The 18,886-nt window shown below is 37.7% G+C and overlaps 1 protein-coding gene across 3 annotated transcripts in view; it reads right to left on the bottom strand.

Annotated features, from left to right (window-relative positions):
* The window catches only part of ATRNL1 (attractin like 1), a 501,150-nt gene that overhangs the window by 275,772 nt on the left and 206,492 nt on the right, over nt 1-18,886 (bottom strand). The gene's annotated exons all lie outside the window — the stretch shown is intronic.

Here is an 18,886-nt window from a genome sequence, read left to right as displayed (position 1 = left end):
ACAGGGCTGCCTTCAAATGTCTTCTAAAAGTCCAATAGTTGTTTATTTCTTTGACATCTGACATATGTCGGGCTTGGCCAGCTGTCTGTTGAAAGGACTGAGCAGGAATTTTTGAGGGGGGGATTCCTTGATTGGTCTTAGGGTCTCCCTGCTTTTTGCCTACTCAACACTGCTAGGACTAATTTGATTGGCACTCTGGGAGTGGTGTGGTTTGGAAGCCCTTGGTAGGCATTGAGTATGGCAAGAAGAAAGTGTGTTGGGAAACTGAAGCACAGTTGGGTAAAGCATATCCTTCAGTGATCTGCCAGTGCTGATTGCCTAGGGGGATTTGGAGAGGGTGCCTGGCCTCCACATTTTAGGTGAACACTCAACAGTGGGGCCTAGGTGAGCGTGCTGACTTCATACTCAAGGTTTTCCTAGCAAGGTGGCAGTTATTTCCTCCCCATCCTTAGCTGGGGAGCCACAGCCTGTGGCTGCATCACATACCCAGAGTCCTGAGTGGATGCGTCCCTACCAGAATAAGTTCAATCCTCACTTCTTTTAATTTGCTTAATGGGGTCAGTGTTGGTTTGCAGCTCCTCCATCTTGTCATATTTTAATAAATAAAACCTTATTCCAATGCTGCCTCATGAGTCTTCTTTTCGGCATGGGGCAATATCTACTGCTGACAAAGCTACGAAAAAGGCTTCCAAAGGCTGTTTTTAAAAGTCTCCTGGGCTATATGTAGTTTCTAAGCTACTAGTATCAAGCACAGTTCAAAGAAGCTCCTGAGCTTTGGTGGCAAAGGAGAAGTGCAATACAGTGGTACCTCGGTTTTTGAGCATCTCAGAAGCTGAACATTTTGGTTTTCAAATGCTGAAAACCCGGAAGGAAATGCTTCCATTTTTGAACACGCCTCAGAAGTTCCGCTGAGGTTTTTTTTCAATTTTCTCAATTGAAATTGCAGACCGCCCTTTGTACCTCAGTTTTTGAATGTTTCAGAAGCCAAACAGTCTTCTGAAATGGATTACGTTAGAAAACCGTGGTACCATTTTATTTGACCTTATCTGACTATGCTTACCCTGACCTTAAAGCCCTGTTATAGCCACACCTTACTACAATCACACTGGCTAAAAGAAGGGCCTGTGGAGGAAATAGATTGGCTGAACTAGTAGCTTCATACTCAGTAACAACTAGAAATCTCAAAAACTTCCATCCTATATACTGCACAACTCTCCTCAATCCTTTTACACCAATAACTCCAAGAATGGCTGGTTAGGACCCAATTTGTCCTGCCCAGAAATGGAGTTCTCTGCGCAAAGGGATCCAAGTGAGTGGATTGGTAGTGATGGAAGTATCTAATATTGGAATATATCTGTCTGGCTGAGGCAGAACTCTCACAGGAAGCTAACAATTTATCAAAGATACGCTGAACTTAGAAACATCTATTAAATTATGTATCTAACAGTACAAATATGCATTCATAGGATGTAAAGAAATACAAGAGCTTCAAAAATTCTTAAGTGGGAATATAGTAACTCCAGAAGCTTCAAAATTAGCTTCTATGATGAATGATTCTTGCACCTAACGTAAAACATTTGTATCTAATTTCATCTGACAAATGTTGCAGAGCATGCACAAGGAGCCAGAGCTGAGGCAGAGAGTTAAGACACCTATACCAATTAAGTGTATGAGCGCTTGACAAGAAGGCTGCTTCCATTCTCTCAGGAAGCAATTTTTATCACTTCTTTGAACAACCAATCAGTCAAAAGCCCTGGCCTGAAAACCCAGCACTAAAACTCCTACCAGCTGAACTCAAACAAAGCAAGATCCAAGTTTAAGATAAGCTGCATTACCTATTCAGGCATGCTGAAGTTCAAGGCTGTGTTTACTTAGAACAGCCTTTCCCAACTTGGTGCCTTCCAAGTGTTTTGGACTACAACTCCCCTTGGGCTCAACCAGCAAGGCTAATGGTTAGGGATGTTGGGTTTTGTCATCCTAAAAATCTGGAGTGCACCAGATTGGAGGGAACTGCACCGGTAAGGAACATTGTTTCCCTCTTCCTCTGTGGCATCAGTCACCACTCCAACCACCCCTCCCAAATTCAAATTTATTTGTATGCCTAGCAACTACCACAGCTAAGGAAAGAGACAGGCAAAGATTCCTAAGCTTGGGTAAACCAGTGTTGTGAGAGTGGAATGGACAAGAGAGCAGTTCCATCCACTATTAAGCTCCAGTGGGACCCCCTGAGATTGTAAATGCCTAACCTTCCTACAGTTTTCATCTAATCAAAGCCTTACTGTCCCTTAGAAGTACTGTAACATTCACTGTAACATAGACAGCTTCTCCCCCGCTCCCCCCGTTAAACAGCAGCTCCTTGGGAGGACATACCTGGGCTTACCTGGGAGGGGACAGAGATGGGGTTACAATGGTGAGTGCTTCCCCAGCACAGGCATGGGGAATCTGTAGCTTTTCAGATGTTGCTGAACTACAATTCCCATAATCCCTGTTCATTAGTGATGCTGATTTAGGTTAATGGCAGTTAGGAGTCCAACAACATCTGGAGGATTGCAGGTCATCCACCCCTACCCTAGCACATTTGGGCTAAATCTACCCTTTCCCACGCCCTCCACACACCAAAAATAAAAAGAAAGAATAACTCATAGTATAGAAAAGTTTGTGCCCTGGACATGGAGAAGTGGTTTGCAAATGTGTTCAGAGAAGTGTGACCTTAGCAAGCATGGTAAGACTGTTGCCCTGACGCTCAGTATGGACAGGCCCTTTGGGGACTCTTCACAGTTTGTTCTGGCTTTACTCTTTCTGACAAATTTGCTGTCTTCAGCAAGCCCTGTCTGCTTTACTGTACATGACTTTAGATAATTTAGAAATAAGTTGAAGAGCATTGCTTCTAAAACAAAATTATTATTAAACATGTATTTGATTTTCATCCGGTACAGTAGAAACATTCAGATCATATCAAAAATGATACAATATATATTTTTAAATTAATTCTTTCATAGGTGAAACAAAGGAACAGTGTTTCCCTACTTAATGTTTTCTGTAGGTGGTACAGAAGTGCACTTAAAGCAATTTCTCCCAGGAGATTGGCAGTAACAAGACATTCTGGAGTCAAGAACAGTATTAGTAAACAAACACTGAAATATTTTTATGCTAGCAGACTACCCACTGCTTTCATTCCAATACCGTTGAAATTAAAACTAAATACTAAGCTATGAATTTTAACATATGCCACTGTGTTTTCCATACAGAAAATAATGGAAGCAATGTCTATATGCACGATGCTGATGCACAGTGCATGTTAAAGCTTTCCATGAGTGATTTTAAAAGGATTTTTTTTTTAATTTTACAGTATTCATTAAATGTGAACAATTGCCTCAGAAAGCCTTAGATTACATTATGGGAAATGCTGCCTTTAGGTAACTCAAAGAACGTACAATACCTATAAACACAGAGTTTTATAATTTGCTATTTTTCTCAAATTTTACATTGTTTCTAAATATAAGTATAAATGTTTCTTGCTTAAGGGATTCAATTTATTTAGATATTTTGCTCACTTTCTGGCAAAATGTTCTGCTTTGGGGTAATCAGACATTTGCTTGTGCTGTATTTGTTGCACTTTACAATAATTACATATTTGTTTTTAAAAGGGGGGGAGAGCTGCAGAACAGACATAACTACAAAACAATTTCTCTCTCTAGAATGAGGAACCTTTTCAGTGTGCATCCAAAATACGTTAACAAATATAAGGGAAAGGCAGCAGAATTTGGTTCCTATTCATTAATCCATGGTTCAACAATAATTCCTTGTCTCTGTACTAAGCAAGCAAGGAGCACAGACCTTGGTAATGGGCACCTAGGCACTATAAATAGAATTTATGCAAAGATGCACATAGGTTTAGAAGATTTTGTGCCAAAGGATAAGATGAGAACATTAGAAAAGGGAAAATGAAGCATATGTGGAAGGAAACCATTTGAAACACAAATGTTTCATCCACCATAAATGTGGCAAAGTACCGTACATTCCATTTAAGATAACTGCACTTGCTTGCAATAGCAATTAATTTTGCCCTCTGGTATTTGAGTTGTGATTTTATTTTATTGCCAGGAAACTATATAAAGGTAACGCTTATCAGATTAATAACTGTATTTACCAAAAACTATCGCAGGTTCTTGAAACCTTTGTTGGAGAGACATAAAAGAGATGGATGGAAAAAGTTGATTTGCCCCACTTATCTGTGGTCAGGGGTTAATAAAATATTATCTCTAGTAGCAGGGAAAGTTTTGCAGTTAACCCTCCAAAATAGCCTTCAATCTGATAAAAATGGAAGCAAGGTCAGTCCAGCAATTCTAAAAGGCTAAAAATAAAAATAAAAATGAGAATGCTCTAGTTAATATATAATGTATAGTGAATCTTGCTAAAAGGTCACAAAAGTACTATACCACATTCCAATAAGAACTCACAAAATATCATAATTATATGCACTTTTGAGGTCCACTATGAAATAGTAACGTATGAATTATGTACGATTTAAATTGTTGCCATTTATGCCCACACATTTCATGAGCATGACTTTGACATGCTTTTGATTGTCAATATGATTGAATACTTAATAATATCTTGGGCTCAAGCATTAAAAGCATCTCTCTTTTAAACAAATGTCTATTTCATTTTAGCATTTATATAAAGCATGTTTTAATTAAAAAGAACACTGTTGCTTTTCCTAGCGTCCATATAAAATAGTAAGAGGTAGAGCCAGAGAGAAATTACAAGAAACCCATTGTCTTCAGTGGGCCAAGAAAACAAGCATTTAAGACAAAGGATAATTAATACAAAACAAAATTAATAGTTAGCCAGTTATTCTGGAATTCAAATCAGTGGAAGACAAGTGCAAGGTATTATTTAATACAATTGTTGTGTGAATTTCTGATGTTTCAGTGCTAAAATTCCAGATAGCAAATCACTGTCTCACATGGAGGGGGGGCATTCTGGTTGTGTACATTAACTGAATGTGCTTGAGGTCATGGCCTAATGCACAATTTCATGCAGTTATTTATTCTCATTATTTATTAAATTTATATACCTCCTTCATATAAAGATCACAAGGTGGTTTACAGTATAAAAACACAAAATAAAAAATACCCTCCCCCAACACATTTAAAAGACCATAGATTGTTTAAGAAGCCAAATGCCTGGGTGAAATGGAATGTTTGTTACCTGACACCTAAAGATATGTAGTGAAGGCACCAGGAGAGCCTCTCTGGGGAAGCTACTGCAGTAAAGGTCCATTCTTGTGTTGCCACCCTCCAGACTTCTCATGGAAGGACCTTGATCAGAGGGTCTGGATCAGTTCATATGGGGAGCAGTGGTCCTTGTGGTATTATAGTTGCATAGTGCATCACATAGGCCCCTTATATTTATAAGTTTGGTTCATTTACAGCTATCAAGGCAGAAGGCAACTTGAGGCTTTTACCTAGCCTGTGTGTGTATTCCAGACTTAGCCATACTTGGTAGCTATGACTAACTTAAGTCCCATTAATTTCAATGAGCCTACTGTAAGCATGAGAAAGTCTATATGCAATCTATCCAGCTATCTATCTTGATATAGATATATTTGTGGAACTGCTTACTACCAAATTGTACGTTGGGAGGCGAATGAATGCATATGATTCTGTTTCCAAGTAGAAGATTGATATCTTTTGATACTTGCTTTAAGAGCCCAACAGGTTGCCAGCACCGGAGCATGCCATTTTACAAATCACAACAATTTCTGCAAACTAACACAACTCTTTCACATCCCTTTTACATTATATGTATGTGGCAAATCAGCCACAAGACTTTAAACTTTCCCTTCATCTGCAGATGGTCATTCAATCACTTTCATTAGTCAGCCTCCCTTTTTGGAAGAGCTAGGAGCTGCCAGAGGTCCTATGTTCTGTTTACTATGGCCACAATTATTATTTCTTTTTAAAAAAAATAATTTACTACTCTCTTGGCTATGCAGACAGACTTCCATCATTTCAAAACAAAAACCTCTGTTCACTCTGAACACATTATGATCATATTAAATAGGGCTGAGATTTCCAATGTCACCTAAGGAAATGTGAAGCACTGTTCCTATTAAAGTTAATGGACAGAGAATATCCAAATCCCTTTGAAAACTGCAGCCAATAGATATGTTACCAACTGCAAAACTTGACAGCTGATTAAGAGAAATCTATCTTTCATAATGATGCAGAGGATATAGTACAAGTGGAGCCTTATTAGAAACTTAACCAAATTATTCCAGAAATTCACGTTCTTCTCTGATATAATAGGAGGGGAAACAAGCAAGAGCTATTTGATTTACTTCATGATATACTGATTTTGAAGCTTTAGCTCACTTCAGTGTGATAATAAATTGCATTAAGCCCCTGTGTGCTGTTCAATAGCTTGCTACAACAGTATTAATATGTACATAATGAAATTAGAAGGTCGTTCAATCTAATTATGTTTGTTTTCAGTTCAAATTAGAAAGATGTCCGTTAAATATTCAATTTACACAATATCTGTGCAATTTTATATCATTATGATTAAATCAGAATGAGAAAGTGAGACTCAAAATTGGTTTAACCACTGAAACATTTTACAGGCAATCAACATACACAATAGGAGAGGTACATAAGCCCTTAAGGAAATGGGGAATGCATACAAAATCCCCCACTCACATAAACTTGCCCATTCACTTAGCACACAGAACTTCTTTTTGCACTGGAGTAGAGAGGGAAAGTCAAGAACTTTTGGTGCACAACATAAGGACACACAGGGCTTTAAGATACTGCACTTACCTAGCGCTGCACTGTATCTTCACCCATAATGGATGCTCTGTTCAGGGTTTCAACTATGCCTCCTTCATTAAACTATAAATTAAAATGTAAAGGGGGGCTCAAACAGGCAAATTATTTTGCTCCCTCCTCTCCTTTTATTTTCCAACTGATACTTAACATATTCAGTTCCCTTTAGAATGTTTTTTGGAAGGGATTCTGAGCTTTTAAAACATTTTGTAATTTTATATAGCTGGAGATTAATCCAAGCATGTAGATACCTCCCTCCTAATTCTCAATGGCCCTGTTTTGACTCCAATCCTGTTGACACTCAGCACTTGCCATTGTTATTAGATGGTGATGATAATCATAACAATTTCAGCAGCAATAGAAAGATTGTTACAGATCACATTTAGATTTAACTGATTAATGGGGGTTTGAAATAAAGCCAGAAAAAGGCCAGACAGTATTAAAAAATAAATTCCCTAACCTGACAATTCCACTACTGCTAATCATGCTCGGTCCTCTTTGGGATAGTCCCCCCAGTTTTAGAACAAAATATTTGTGCTTGTGCAAACTTTGGAGTTCCCCACACTTTGTGGATGCCCCTCATGTTTTTAAACAGCTCTGTTCCAGCTCCAATTCTATTGACATCTGTCATCTAAATTCCCTGTGTCAGGCACATCAAGAATAGAATAAAATAATAGAATAAAGGACCAATGCACAAGTAAACTCTGTGTCCACTCCCTTCGAATCACATATGAAATGCAGCTTGCCAGCTTTACTGTTGATTCAAACTACCTTGTAGACACTTCCTGCCACTTGTTTAGAGATGTTTCAGACTTTGCTTTTTACCCCTATTCAAATCTATCCCTGCTCTTTCTTCCTGAACAAATTGTGTTTGCTTCTAGTCCTCTTCCTTTTCCCTCATCTGTTACTCATTTCTCTGTTCTACCTTTTGGGGGTAATTTAGCTCATTGGCTTCCTCAACACTTGCTTACCAACCTGAATGAGAAGTGTTCTAGCATCATTTCCCTAGGATCAATACCAACTTAAAACAGTAAAAAATGGAGTAGTTTCTTAAATAGTGCAATTCTATAGATGCCTGCTTCTAAGGTCGTCCCACTGAGACCATTAGCTATGCTTGCTGGGACTGACAGTAGTTGCTGGCTGTATACAATCATCAGTTTAAGGTGGATTCAATGAATTTAATCTGTGCTTGTTTTTCATACTGTATACATAACACTGTCCTCATCCAAGTGGCAGCCCACACTCCCACATTTTACTTGGATTTTTCTGCTTTGCTAATAATGTAGTAAGGAAATACATCCAACATAAAATTATATGTTACTTAACTGTGGATGTACTGAAGCACATTGTAATGGGTGTCAGGGTGAGTTTACACGTGGGCTGACGTTTTGCTAGGTGCCATCAATCACCACACTCCCTACTTCCATTGGTGAGGTTCTTCTTGCTGGTTGGTTGTGCAACACACAAACATGATATTTTAAAGCTGTTTTGTGGAAGCCTCATATGTCAGAAAACTTGTATCTCATGAAATTTTGCATGTATCTCATGCAAGAGTGCATGCCCAAAATGGACCTCAGGTTTCCAAACCTAAGTGTGTCACACATTTTTAATTTATTTTATTATTTTATTTAACCCACTGTTTTGTGTACGTATTGTTTGAACTACATCGGAAAAATTGTTATCTTAAAAAAACAAAGCATCTGGTAAACAGATATATACACTCATTCCCAGAATGGCGCTCAATTTCTGAAACCCAGGAAGGGTGGGAAAGTACTAACTGAGGGGAGGGGACAACACACAGTGTGAATACATCCCATCAAGCACTGCCCACTAGTGTACATGGAAACATGACAGCTGAAAATGCTTGTGTGTGGATGAAGAAAAAGCACACAAAATTGCGCATGAAAAATTCTATCTGTGTTACCCATGTGCACATTAATACTTTGGTGTGTGTATAGCCATAGTCAAGCACCATCCTTTGCTATTCCTGGTGAACAGTATTGCAGCCTTAGTTACTATTTTTAAACTCCTTAGTTTCTTCTTACTGCCTGATTTGTATTTAGCAACATATGTATTATACAGGAGTATAATACAGGAGTGACAAATGCCCTTTAAACACTGTTCTCTGATTGTGGTCTCTAGTGTCAGTTCTTCTATGCACTCTGGTGATCAAAGACCCAATCAATTTGCCAACATGTGTTCTGAGCCTTTTAACACGTCAGCAGCACAGCCTCTCATTGTCCCTGATTATTATGGTTTTCCCCTCCTGCTTCCAGTCCAGGGACATACCCTTCTATTTTTTATAAACAAGGACTAAGATTCTGTGATTTATCCTTGAGAGATAATATCATGGAGGAACACATCTCTCTGTCTCTTTCAAAGAATGGGCCCCAGAGCTGTTAGACCTCTTTCTCTTTCTTACATAACTTCAGAAATTTATGATTTCATCTATTTCATGGATGACATCTGAACTTCAGACTTGATTGGACTCAGTCTAGTCGAAGTATCTTCAAACTTTTCACACCCAGGGCCCTCTTTTAACCCAAACATGTATTTGGGGACCCATTTCTTAATATTTTACTATATATTTGCATGGTGGCAGTGCTCTTGCTGCGACCCACTAGCAGGCCCTGACCCACCAGTTGTTACAGCAGTTGTATATAGAAGGATCACCATAAGGTTTAATAAACCTCTGCTTTCTCTTTCCTGTGCATGGTCTGTGCATGCATGCATGCCCCAAATCATATCATTATGGGGAATGGGAAGCCTGTGCACCCATCTTCCATATTTCCATATTGTTGTTCTCCTCCACAATTCTCTCAAGTAATGTGGGTTTGTAGCTAAGTGCAAATGCTCTCTACTATGTCCTGCAACCACACATGGTGGGAGGACTCTCAGTGGACTGGATTACGCCCAGTCTAATTTAGTAATAAATGGTACCATCCATATAATGTGATTCTTACCCTTTGGAAATATATAGCAAAGTTAAATGAAAGTCACTTGAAGACTCAATGGAATTAACATTTGTGAAGCATTGCTTACAACCTTTTTATACTGCACTAGTTTCTAATTGCCTGATTTCTTCCCTTGTCTTGTAATCAATGTTAACTAGAAAAGTTAATACGTTTTGCAAAAGAAAATTCATTAGCATTTAATTTAGATCTCTTCTTCTGTCCCCTATATAGCAATCTTTACAAAGCTTTAAAAGTCTACAAGGTTAAAACAACAAAAAGTTTTGCAAAAGGTTAGACAGTGTTATAAAACATCCTCTCACAAACTCTTTCAGCAACATTCTATAGTTCAATGCCCCCACCCCTAGACCAAGAGCTTTCTAGATTAGCATAAAAAAACCAAAGTGGCTATGAATTTAAAAATATATATAAGAGCAAGGATATATAGCTATATTTTATACTTTCATTTACAGATTTCCCCAAATATTGTGGCCTTTACTTAGAAAATTAGTTGTTCATATGTTCCACTAAAATAAACAGGATACTTTTCAATGAGACTTCAGTAAAACTAACTTTCTCTGGGTTTGAGCATCTGTTTTATGTTACATAGTAAGCATTCATAATCTAGGCATTCTCGTATCTATAAAGCTGCTCAATAGACAATATTATATATAGACAATTACCTGAATTTTTCAGGGTTATCACTTTAGTTCTCCAACATGCCTCTCCTTAGAAAATTAAGACCAATTGCAGTAACAGAGAGGGCCCACTCCCAACCTCAGCTTATGTATCTCGCCCACCTTAGCTGCGCACAAGCAGGTGGAGACTATGCCTGTGTGTAACCTGTTTCTGCTCCTCCTGCTTCAATCCTCTGCTGGTTGTAGGAGACAGTGGAGCATGAAAGGTGGGGGCAGGAGGTGGTGGTAAGCTCTTGACTCTACACCAGCCTGACCTATCTCTCCCTCCTCCTGCACCTATTCTTCACTCGCCATTCCTGCAGCTTCTCCTGCCTCTGACCCTTGTCTCCTGGCTGTTACAGGCTCTCCCAGGTCACTGATCCCTTCTTCCAAGTCAGATGCCAACCCCCTTCTGCCGGTGCCCATTCATCCGTATCCAGTCACCACTCCTCAGCGTCCAGTCAGTCCCTGACACTGCAGAGTGCCTTTTATCTGCCTTGGCTGGTGTCACAGCTGCACCCCTATCTGGACAGGGATAACCTAACTTCTAACATCTATTCTCTGGTAACCTCTGGGTTAGATTACTGCAAAACATTATATGTGGGGCTGCCTCTGAAGATGGTTCAGAAACTGGCAATTAGTTTCCAATTCAAAAGTCCAATTCAAAGTGCTGGTTTTAACCTACAGAGCCTTCAACGGCTCAGGGCTGCAATACCTCAAGGATCACCCTCCCCATATGAACTGACCTGGACTCTATGATCATCATCTGATACTCTTCTTCGTGTGCCCCCTCCATAATATGTCCTGAACACGGAAACACAAGTGTACCTTTTCTGTGGTGGCTCCCCACTTGCGGAATGCTCTTCCCAGGGAGGCTCACCTGGCACTTTCATTACATATCTTTAGGCACCAGGCAAAAACATTCCTCTTCTCCATGTTCTTCCTCTATGATTCCCAGGCCTTTGGCTTATTAAAAAATCTATGGCTTTAAAAAATGTGTGGGAGGGAGTTACTGTTTTTGTTCATTATTATGGCATGTATTTTTGTGTTTTAATATTACAAACCACCCTGTGATCTTTGGATGAAGTGTGACATAGAACTTAAATTAATTAATTAATTGATTGATTGATTAATAATTGTTGGGGGAAAGATGGGTGGCCCACTAACAAGTGAATTATAGTGAATACAGTATTATAACGAGACATTGTGGAAAACATGATGTTCTGCTGATAGCAAGGCTACTGTTGCTTGCAGCATTAACCAAACAACTTTATAAAAGGGAGGAGGCACTGCGTGACGCAGTAACTCCCCACTTGCAAATTTTCTCCCATCATCTCCTCTGGAAAAAAAAATCAATGAAATCTTTCCTTCCACATGCACTACATAGCTTATGTAGGGAGTTGCACTACAATTTGAATTTACTTGAACAGAATTGTTGGTGCAACCCAAGAAACAGTAGATAGAAAAGCCACTACTTCCTTATAATAAAAAATATGCACTTAAGGTCTACTGTGAAACCCAAGTGAGCTTAGTTTTGAAAATAAAACCTTGCTACCAGTTCTTAGAGCCAGCGGCACCACAGGAAACAATGCCTTTTCAACTTATTCTCTGCAAAATTTCTGAACATTAAAGCTGACAATGAAAGTAGCAAGTCTTCCCATGGCATCATACACTTATACTGCAATCCTACACATTTCTACTCAAAGTAAGCCACATTGGGCTCAACAGAGCAGACTCCCTGGTTAAAGGGTTTATGTCTGCACCCCTGGTGAAAATACTAAGCTGGCAGCTGAACTGTTTACTGAGAGACTTGTCAGAGGAGCAGTTCAAAACAGGGGATAAACCAAATTTATACAAACATTTAAATATTGTTCTTGTAAACTTTATATACACCCTGAACAATAATCAGAAGAAGAAAATGTGGCTCATTCAGTTAAAGAAAGAAAAGAGCAGTAATCATGGATCCCTCTTTCAACCCTTCAGGATACGCCTTCCACTTACAATAGAAGCAAATTGATTGCTTTGCAAGTAATATCACTGCAATTGATTTTCCCCCCATACCACCTCACTGGCACAGACAAACACAATTTTTAAGAAGTATTTTCTAAACAAATGCAGGGTTTTTTATAGTGAATATACATGAATTTAAATTAACTTTATTAGGTTAGAAAAATCAGTGTAATCATTTTACAAAAAGTGCTTAATCAGCTTAGGGAGGTTATTACAGACGCAGTATGCATTAAGCAGCATTTCCCCCTTTTGTAATAGCTATGGGAAAAGTAAGAGCTGAGGGGGGGGGGGGGAGAATCTATTTCCATTGATGCACAAGAGATTAACCACTTGAATAGTTCCTAATATATGGGTTGTATAAGGTCAGGCGGAGAAACAACCATCTAATGCTATTCAAGACTATTTTCACTCAAGAACCGCAGCTAACCATTCTTAGGGTGTTATTGAACATCACTAGCTTTGCAGTATGACTGCTGTGTTTTGAATAAGCAGTCAAAAATAATAATGTCACATTAACATCAATAGAAACTTTAGAGGAACCACTGGGAGAACAAACCCAAAATTTCATTCAAATCATTAGTACACTATAACAAATACTCCCATTTCTTATATGTCATCGATATGCACAATTTTGCTATTGTGGATCCTCCAGTAATATCCTAGAGGAATATACTCTATCCTTATTCCTTCCTCTCCATCACTTTGAAATGAATGCTTATAAATATTTAGGATTGTGGTATGAAAACAAACATTTCCTCGAGGAAATGCTTAATATCCTGTCTTATTCTCTTAACCAATGTAAGTATTATTTTAAAACAGCCAGGAGGATTTTAATGCACTGACACTGCCTTGAAGCAGATCCCTGGTGTCCTCTTCTGATAGCTAGAGTGACCATCCCCTGAAGTACTTTACAAGGCCAAGGGCTGAGAAGGGCTGATCACTGGACAGCCCAAACCATATATATATATTTGCAAAAAGAATTCTGAGCAAAAATTATCAACCATGACCTTCCTAGCTTTTAATGGCCCAGTACATAATGAGTATGAATTATTAATGCTTTAAGGTACAGCCAAGATCTCACAGCACACCCCTATGGCCTGAGTTACCAACCACATCCTTTGTTTTGGAATGAAAGTAAAATCTATAATTGATTAGATTTGCTGTTAAACATTAAATGTGATAGCTACATTTTACTTCATTGCATAAATGAAATAAACATTGCAGAAGCAAATCTCAGTATACGCTTGTAAAATATCACAGCTATATCTTTCATATGAAATACAGTAATGTACGTGTGTGTGTGTGTGTGTGTGTGTGTGTGTGTGTGTGTGTATATATCCATTATGTTCTAGAAATCAGCAGTGGATCATGTCTTGGTCTGGGTGAGGGAGAACCCAAAGCAATCAGTACATTAGTTTGTAAAGATCTTATCTCAGGCATTCAAATGATATACAAATTAAAACAGTGTGTGATTGGAGACTAATTATTTCTCAATTAGGTGTTTTGTTTTTAAAACATCAACTGAACTATGAACAGTATTCCCACTCCCTGACAAACTGTTGTTTTAAATATGTTAATTTTTGTACAGTCACCCAAGAGATAGAGAATGATGCAGCAAGAAGCAGTGTTGAATGCCACCTAGTTAAACTCTTGGACTGTGAAAGAAAACTATAATGTCCCCCAAGCAAATTTATTCAGATATATCAAACCTTTTAAGACCTCACAGTTTCCCAACCAAATTGCTCTATGTCCAAACAACTACCACCAGAATTTTCTCTTTATATCCAACTGCACTTATTTCCTGTTTTCCAACTAACATTAGTTACAATTTATGTTAAAGCAACATTTTGTACTATGTAATGGTGAATAATATCTTGAAAATATTTTAAGTTAAATTTTACTTTAAACTTTTTCTGTTTAGAGCTATCCAAAGCTAAAATGAAAGCAAAGTTAAATGCAGTGAAATATCCAGAATTTAAATTTTAAAAAACCCCAAAGTTCTCAATTTGATGCTTAAAGAATATAAATTTTGGTACTTTACAAAGCTATCTAAAAATAATATTCCATAAAATAATGTAAATGTATCCTAAATCCATTTGAGTTTATTTAAAATGACAGGATTTGAAGACTTCTGAACAGAGTCAACAACTATTGGCTTCAAGGGTTAGGGTTAGGGTTAATATAACAAAAGTATCATAGTTCAAGGGCTCTATGTCCTGTTTTTATTAGAATTCATTTTATACCCTTATTTCACAACAGATTTTACCTTTACTAAAATGATATATTCAGAATAGTTTTTAAAAAAATTAATGTGCCATGCCACAATGTTGTCAATGTCCAATCAATATTTCAAGATTTATAATATTCGCATACAGCCATATTACTAACAGTCACCCTGGAAGCCATTAAGGTGTTTAGAAAATTGAACCTTGAACAGTAAATCACTGTTATTACATTACTTACATTGCTGTGAATGGCTCTATTTGCAGCCTCTTGAGCATGTATGTGTGTATGCATGTATTCCTTCTATATGAAAATAAGAAACAGCCTTAAGCCTTAGCATATGAAATGGCTCATGTTCTTCTTCAGCAATTGACCTAATATCTGCTTGTGTTACATGAATGAATGAAAAAAGTTCAGTTCTTCAGAAGTTTTTTGGTTAGTGGTTTCCAAATCTACTGAAAATCTGCCTTAATGGACAGTGAAATCAGTGTTGTAAGTATATTTGTTGTTAACCATTTAAAATATATCTTTACAGAAATCAAGCCAATAGATCTGTAAGACAGTTTATCACAGAGTCACTGGGCTGGCGCAGACCACAGGTGATCAAGTTCAAGTTTCCATTCAGAGAGGGGATTATTGGAGAAAATACAAGTTGCAAAAAGGTTTATAAGTTAAACTGTCTGCTACAGGTTTTGGAAATAAAAGCTTAGCAAAAGCAGGTGGGTGGGCATTGGGTCTCACCTAACCCAAGTATTCCAAGGTCATCAGCATCAGCCTTCCACCACAAGGTTAGACACTTCCATATACTAAGCCCCTTCCTTCAGCTCCTCAGATTAACATTCATAATCCAATTTTAGGTATGTCATAAGTAGTTAGCCAATAAATACACTTTCATTCACAGCTGTGCAAATAGATATTGATGAATCAAGCAACTGAGCAAAGCCACATTGACAGAGGTCTCAAAACATCACGAAAGAACAGTTACCGATTCAAAATGCAGCACACATTCATACCCAGAGCACAAATCACGAAGGCCCAATTTAAACAATACTAATTCTACACACACACACTTTTCTATATGTGCCAAGCCTGGTAGCAGGTTTTGGCCTCACATACCATTGTTGTGCCTCCCTCTCTCCCGGCAAGTTATAAATGGTAACACCCAAACCAGATCAGTGAACACCTCTTGTTTAAATAAATGGGGCATATCAACTTTGCTTGTTTCATATCCTACATCAATTCCTGGATAGTGATAGTGACCACATGCTTTGTGTGGAGGTGCCCTTAAACATGCCTTGGAAACTGCAACTGGTATGAAACATGGCTGTTAGACTGTTATATGGTGCACTGAGTTAGAGTCATATAACAATGTTCTGTTCTGAACTGAAGGTGCTATGAAGTCCTTAACAACTTGGAAAATTGATAACTGAAGAAACACCTCTCTCAATACTGTCCTATCCAAGCAATGGTCTTTTCAGGGGCACCCCATATTTGAATGTTACATATGATATGGTTACAGAGGAAAGGGCTTTTTCTGTACTGGCACCTCACTTATAGAATTTTCTCCCCACTGAGAGCCACCTGGCAGCAATCTTGCCTTCATTTTGGCACCATGTTAAAACTCCCAATTTTACTTCTTAGATGTGTGGCTTGCATGGTCTACTTTGAAGACAGCAGATGAAAAACCTTTCGCTGTAAAAGTTCTAAATGAAAATCCATTGCTATCTGGGCTTTGTATTTTAAACCTGTTACTTAATCATACTGTTTAAAGGAGGAGAAAAATAATGTTGTCCTATTGTACTATTTTCGACAAAAAAGTCACATATTATGACATAATTTCTGCATGATTTCTGCAGATGTTACACACTGTAAAATATTATATTGAAACCTCAGGGTAAGCAAGAGAGAACACTACTAAACTGAAGAAGAAAAAACTTCATTGGAAAGTTCTTTTTGCTGAAGAAAGCATTCTGAAATAGCTCTGAACCACTAATGTTCGAAACAATCATTTTTATGTTGTGTGTTCAACAGTGCAGAAAGAATTAAGACCAATACATGTTGAATTTTATTGCAGTGTTGTATATTGTTACACATCTGAAGTACATTGCCTTTGAAACTGTGGGGGAGAAAACATATTTAACTTTTCTCTCCCATTTTAGTACATTTGTATTTTTAAAGTTTATACCAATGTCAAATTTTAACCTCGGTATTCATGTAAAGAGCTTTTGAGGAAGGCAGTATGTTTTCTGCATCTATTCACTCACCTAGATACATGTAATTATATAGAACATATTCTAAATATATATAATATATAAGCAAGAAATACCTTCCATGCATGATTCTGCCATTTAATGAACATAAATTCCAGCTGCTAACTGATTAAATGATTCACTGTTTGAGTAGATGACCTAACAAAAATCAGTTACTCTTTAGTGATCTTTTACCATCCTTGCGCACATATATTTCCTGCAATCAAGTTCTTAGCCTTTGGATTGTTTGTTTTGAATTAACATAGCAATCACTCTCTGTCGCTCTCTTTCAGTCCATAGCAAGCTAATGCTATATGAAGACAGGTGATACAAAGATGATTCAAAAATAGCCTAACCTAGTAGCAATATTTATAAACCAGTTCATTATCTTATTCCTTGTGAATAGCTTATTTTTCCCACTGGAATGCCCCACTGCAGACATATCCCATATGACTGAAGGTGTTAAAAGTATCAAAAAGCGAAGGCCAGTATAAGGGTATTTTATTCCAGTACTGTTTTTCATGTTCATAATGTTCACATATCCATGGATACTCAAGAATGAGAGCAGAGATCTCATGGAGATAAAGTTAAACAAATATTTTCAACAGTAGTTATGAGGAAGGAGAAAGTAGCAAGATTATTAGGTCAAAACAGAAATGGGAGTGAAAGGTTTAATTACCTGGATAAAATGCTACCTTTCTAAATGGGACAATATTTATACCATGCAGATAAGATATTAAGGTAACATAAGCAGATCAGAAAGAATTAAAAGTACAGCTGACTTCATTTGGATTTTGGAGGTTAGACCATAGGAGACAGTGTGGTGTTAATGATTTGTAGTAATAAAATACCATACCTTTCATTAGTTTTGCATACTTTTTGAATGCCCCATGTACACTGGAGGTCCAAATGTCCCAAGAGTTTGCAAAGCTATGCTTCAAATGACCTACATTAGATGTAACACTGAAATATGCTTTATGTGAACATGCAGAAGCAAGCCTTTGGGTTGGCCATTTCCCCTTAGCATTGATTGGAAGGATGCTGGAAACATCCACTTCCCAATTTAAACTATTGTTGTGCTCAAACCTGCAGGAATATGTAATTAGTTTAAGACACCCTTCCCTAGGCTGGTGCCCCAGGTAGCACATCAAATGCTCAGAGATTATGGGAGCTGTAGTCCAAAACATATCAAGGGCACCAGGTTGGGGAGGTCAAACAAGTCAAAATTAAACTGTGGTTTATGGTCATGGCTTGTTAACAAGCTATGGTTTTGCATTATATCTGAAACAGGGTTAATACCTAGTGTCTTTGCCCATGGTCTCCACATACTAATTACCTGTGCACACACAATGGGAACAGTGTCTTTTAAAAAAAATAAAATTAAGAATTTTAATTTTGGATCCAGTCATAAATCCAGTCTCGTGGAGTCTGTTGTACATTTCTAAGTATCCCTGAGCCCAAGAACAAAGCAATATTGACTTAAATACATATTTTAAGGATTGAACTTTTGGGCTTCAATCCTATACCACCTTACGTAGAAGTGGTAAGCCCCATCACACTTACCTCTGCGTAGGCATGTATATGTTTATACTGTCAGATGGCAAAAGAAGTATTAGAGAAGAGACACTGAAGCTAAATTTAAACATTGTGTTCATATTAAAGCAAATACTTCCAACTTTGTTTTATTGTTATGGAGTACTTGGGTCCATGTACTAAATAATTATATATTTTCGTAATCTTTGTATATATCCCAACATGTATAAATAGGTAGGTGAAAGGTAAGGAGTTTTGTATCACAGCAGCAGCTAGGAACAATATGACTAAGCAGTTGAGTCTAAGTTTCCATTCTGTAGAAGTATAAACTTTTTTCTTTCAGCAATCAGGTCTCATTAATTCACAAGGTTTTCAAAGAACTACTTGTTTTTTAAAATGATAAAAAAATAAAC

This window comes from Podarcis muralis, chromosome 6 (genome assembly GCF_964188315.1).
Source record: "Podarcis muralis chromosome 6, rPodMur119.hap1.1, whole genome shotgun sequence".
NCBI lineage: Eukaryota > Metazoa > Chordata > Lepidosauria > Squamata > Lacertidae > Podarcis > Podarcis muralis.
This window is presented reverse-complemented; position numbering and strand designations above follow the sequence as displayed.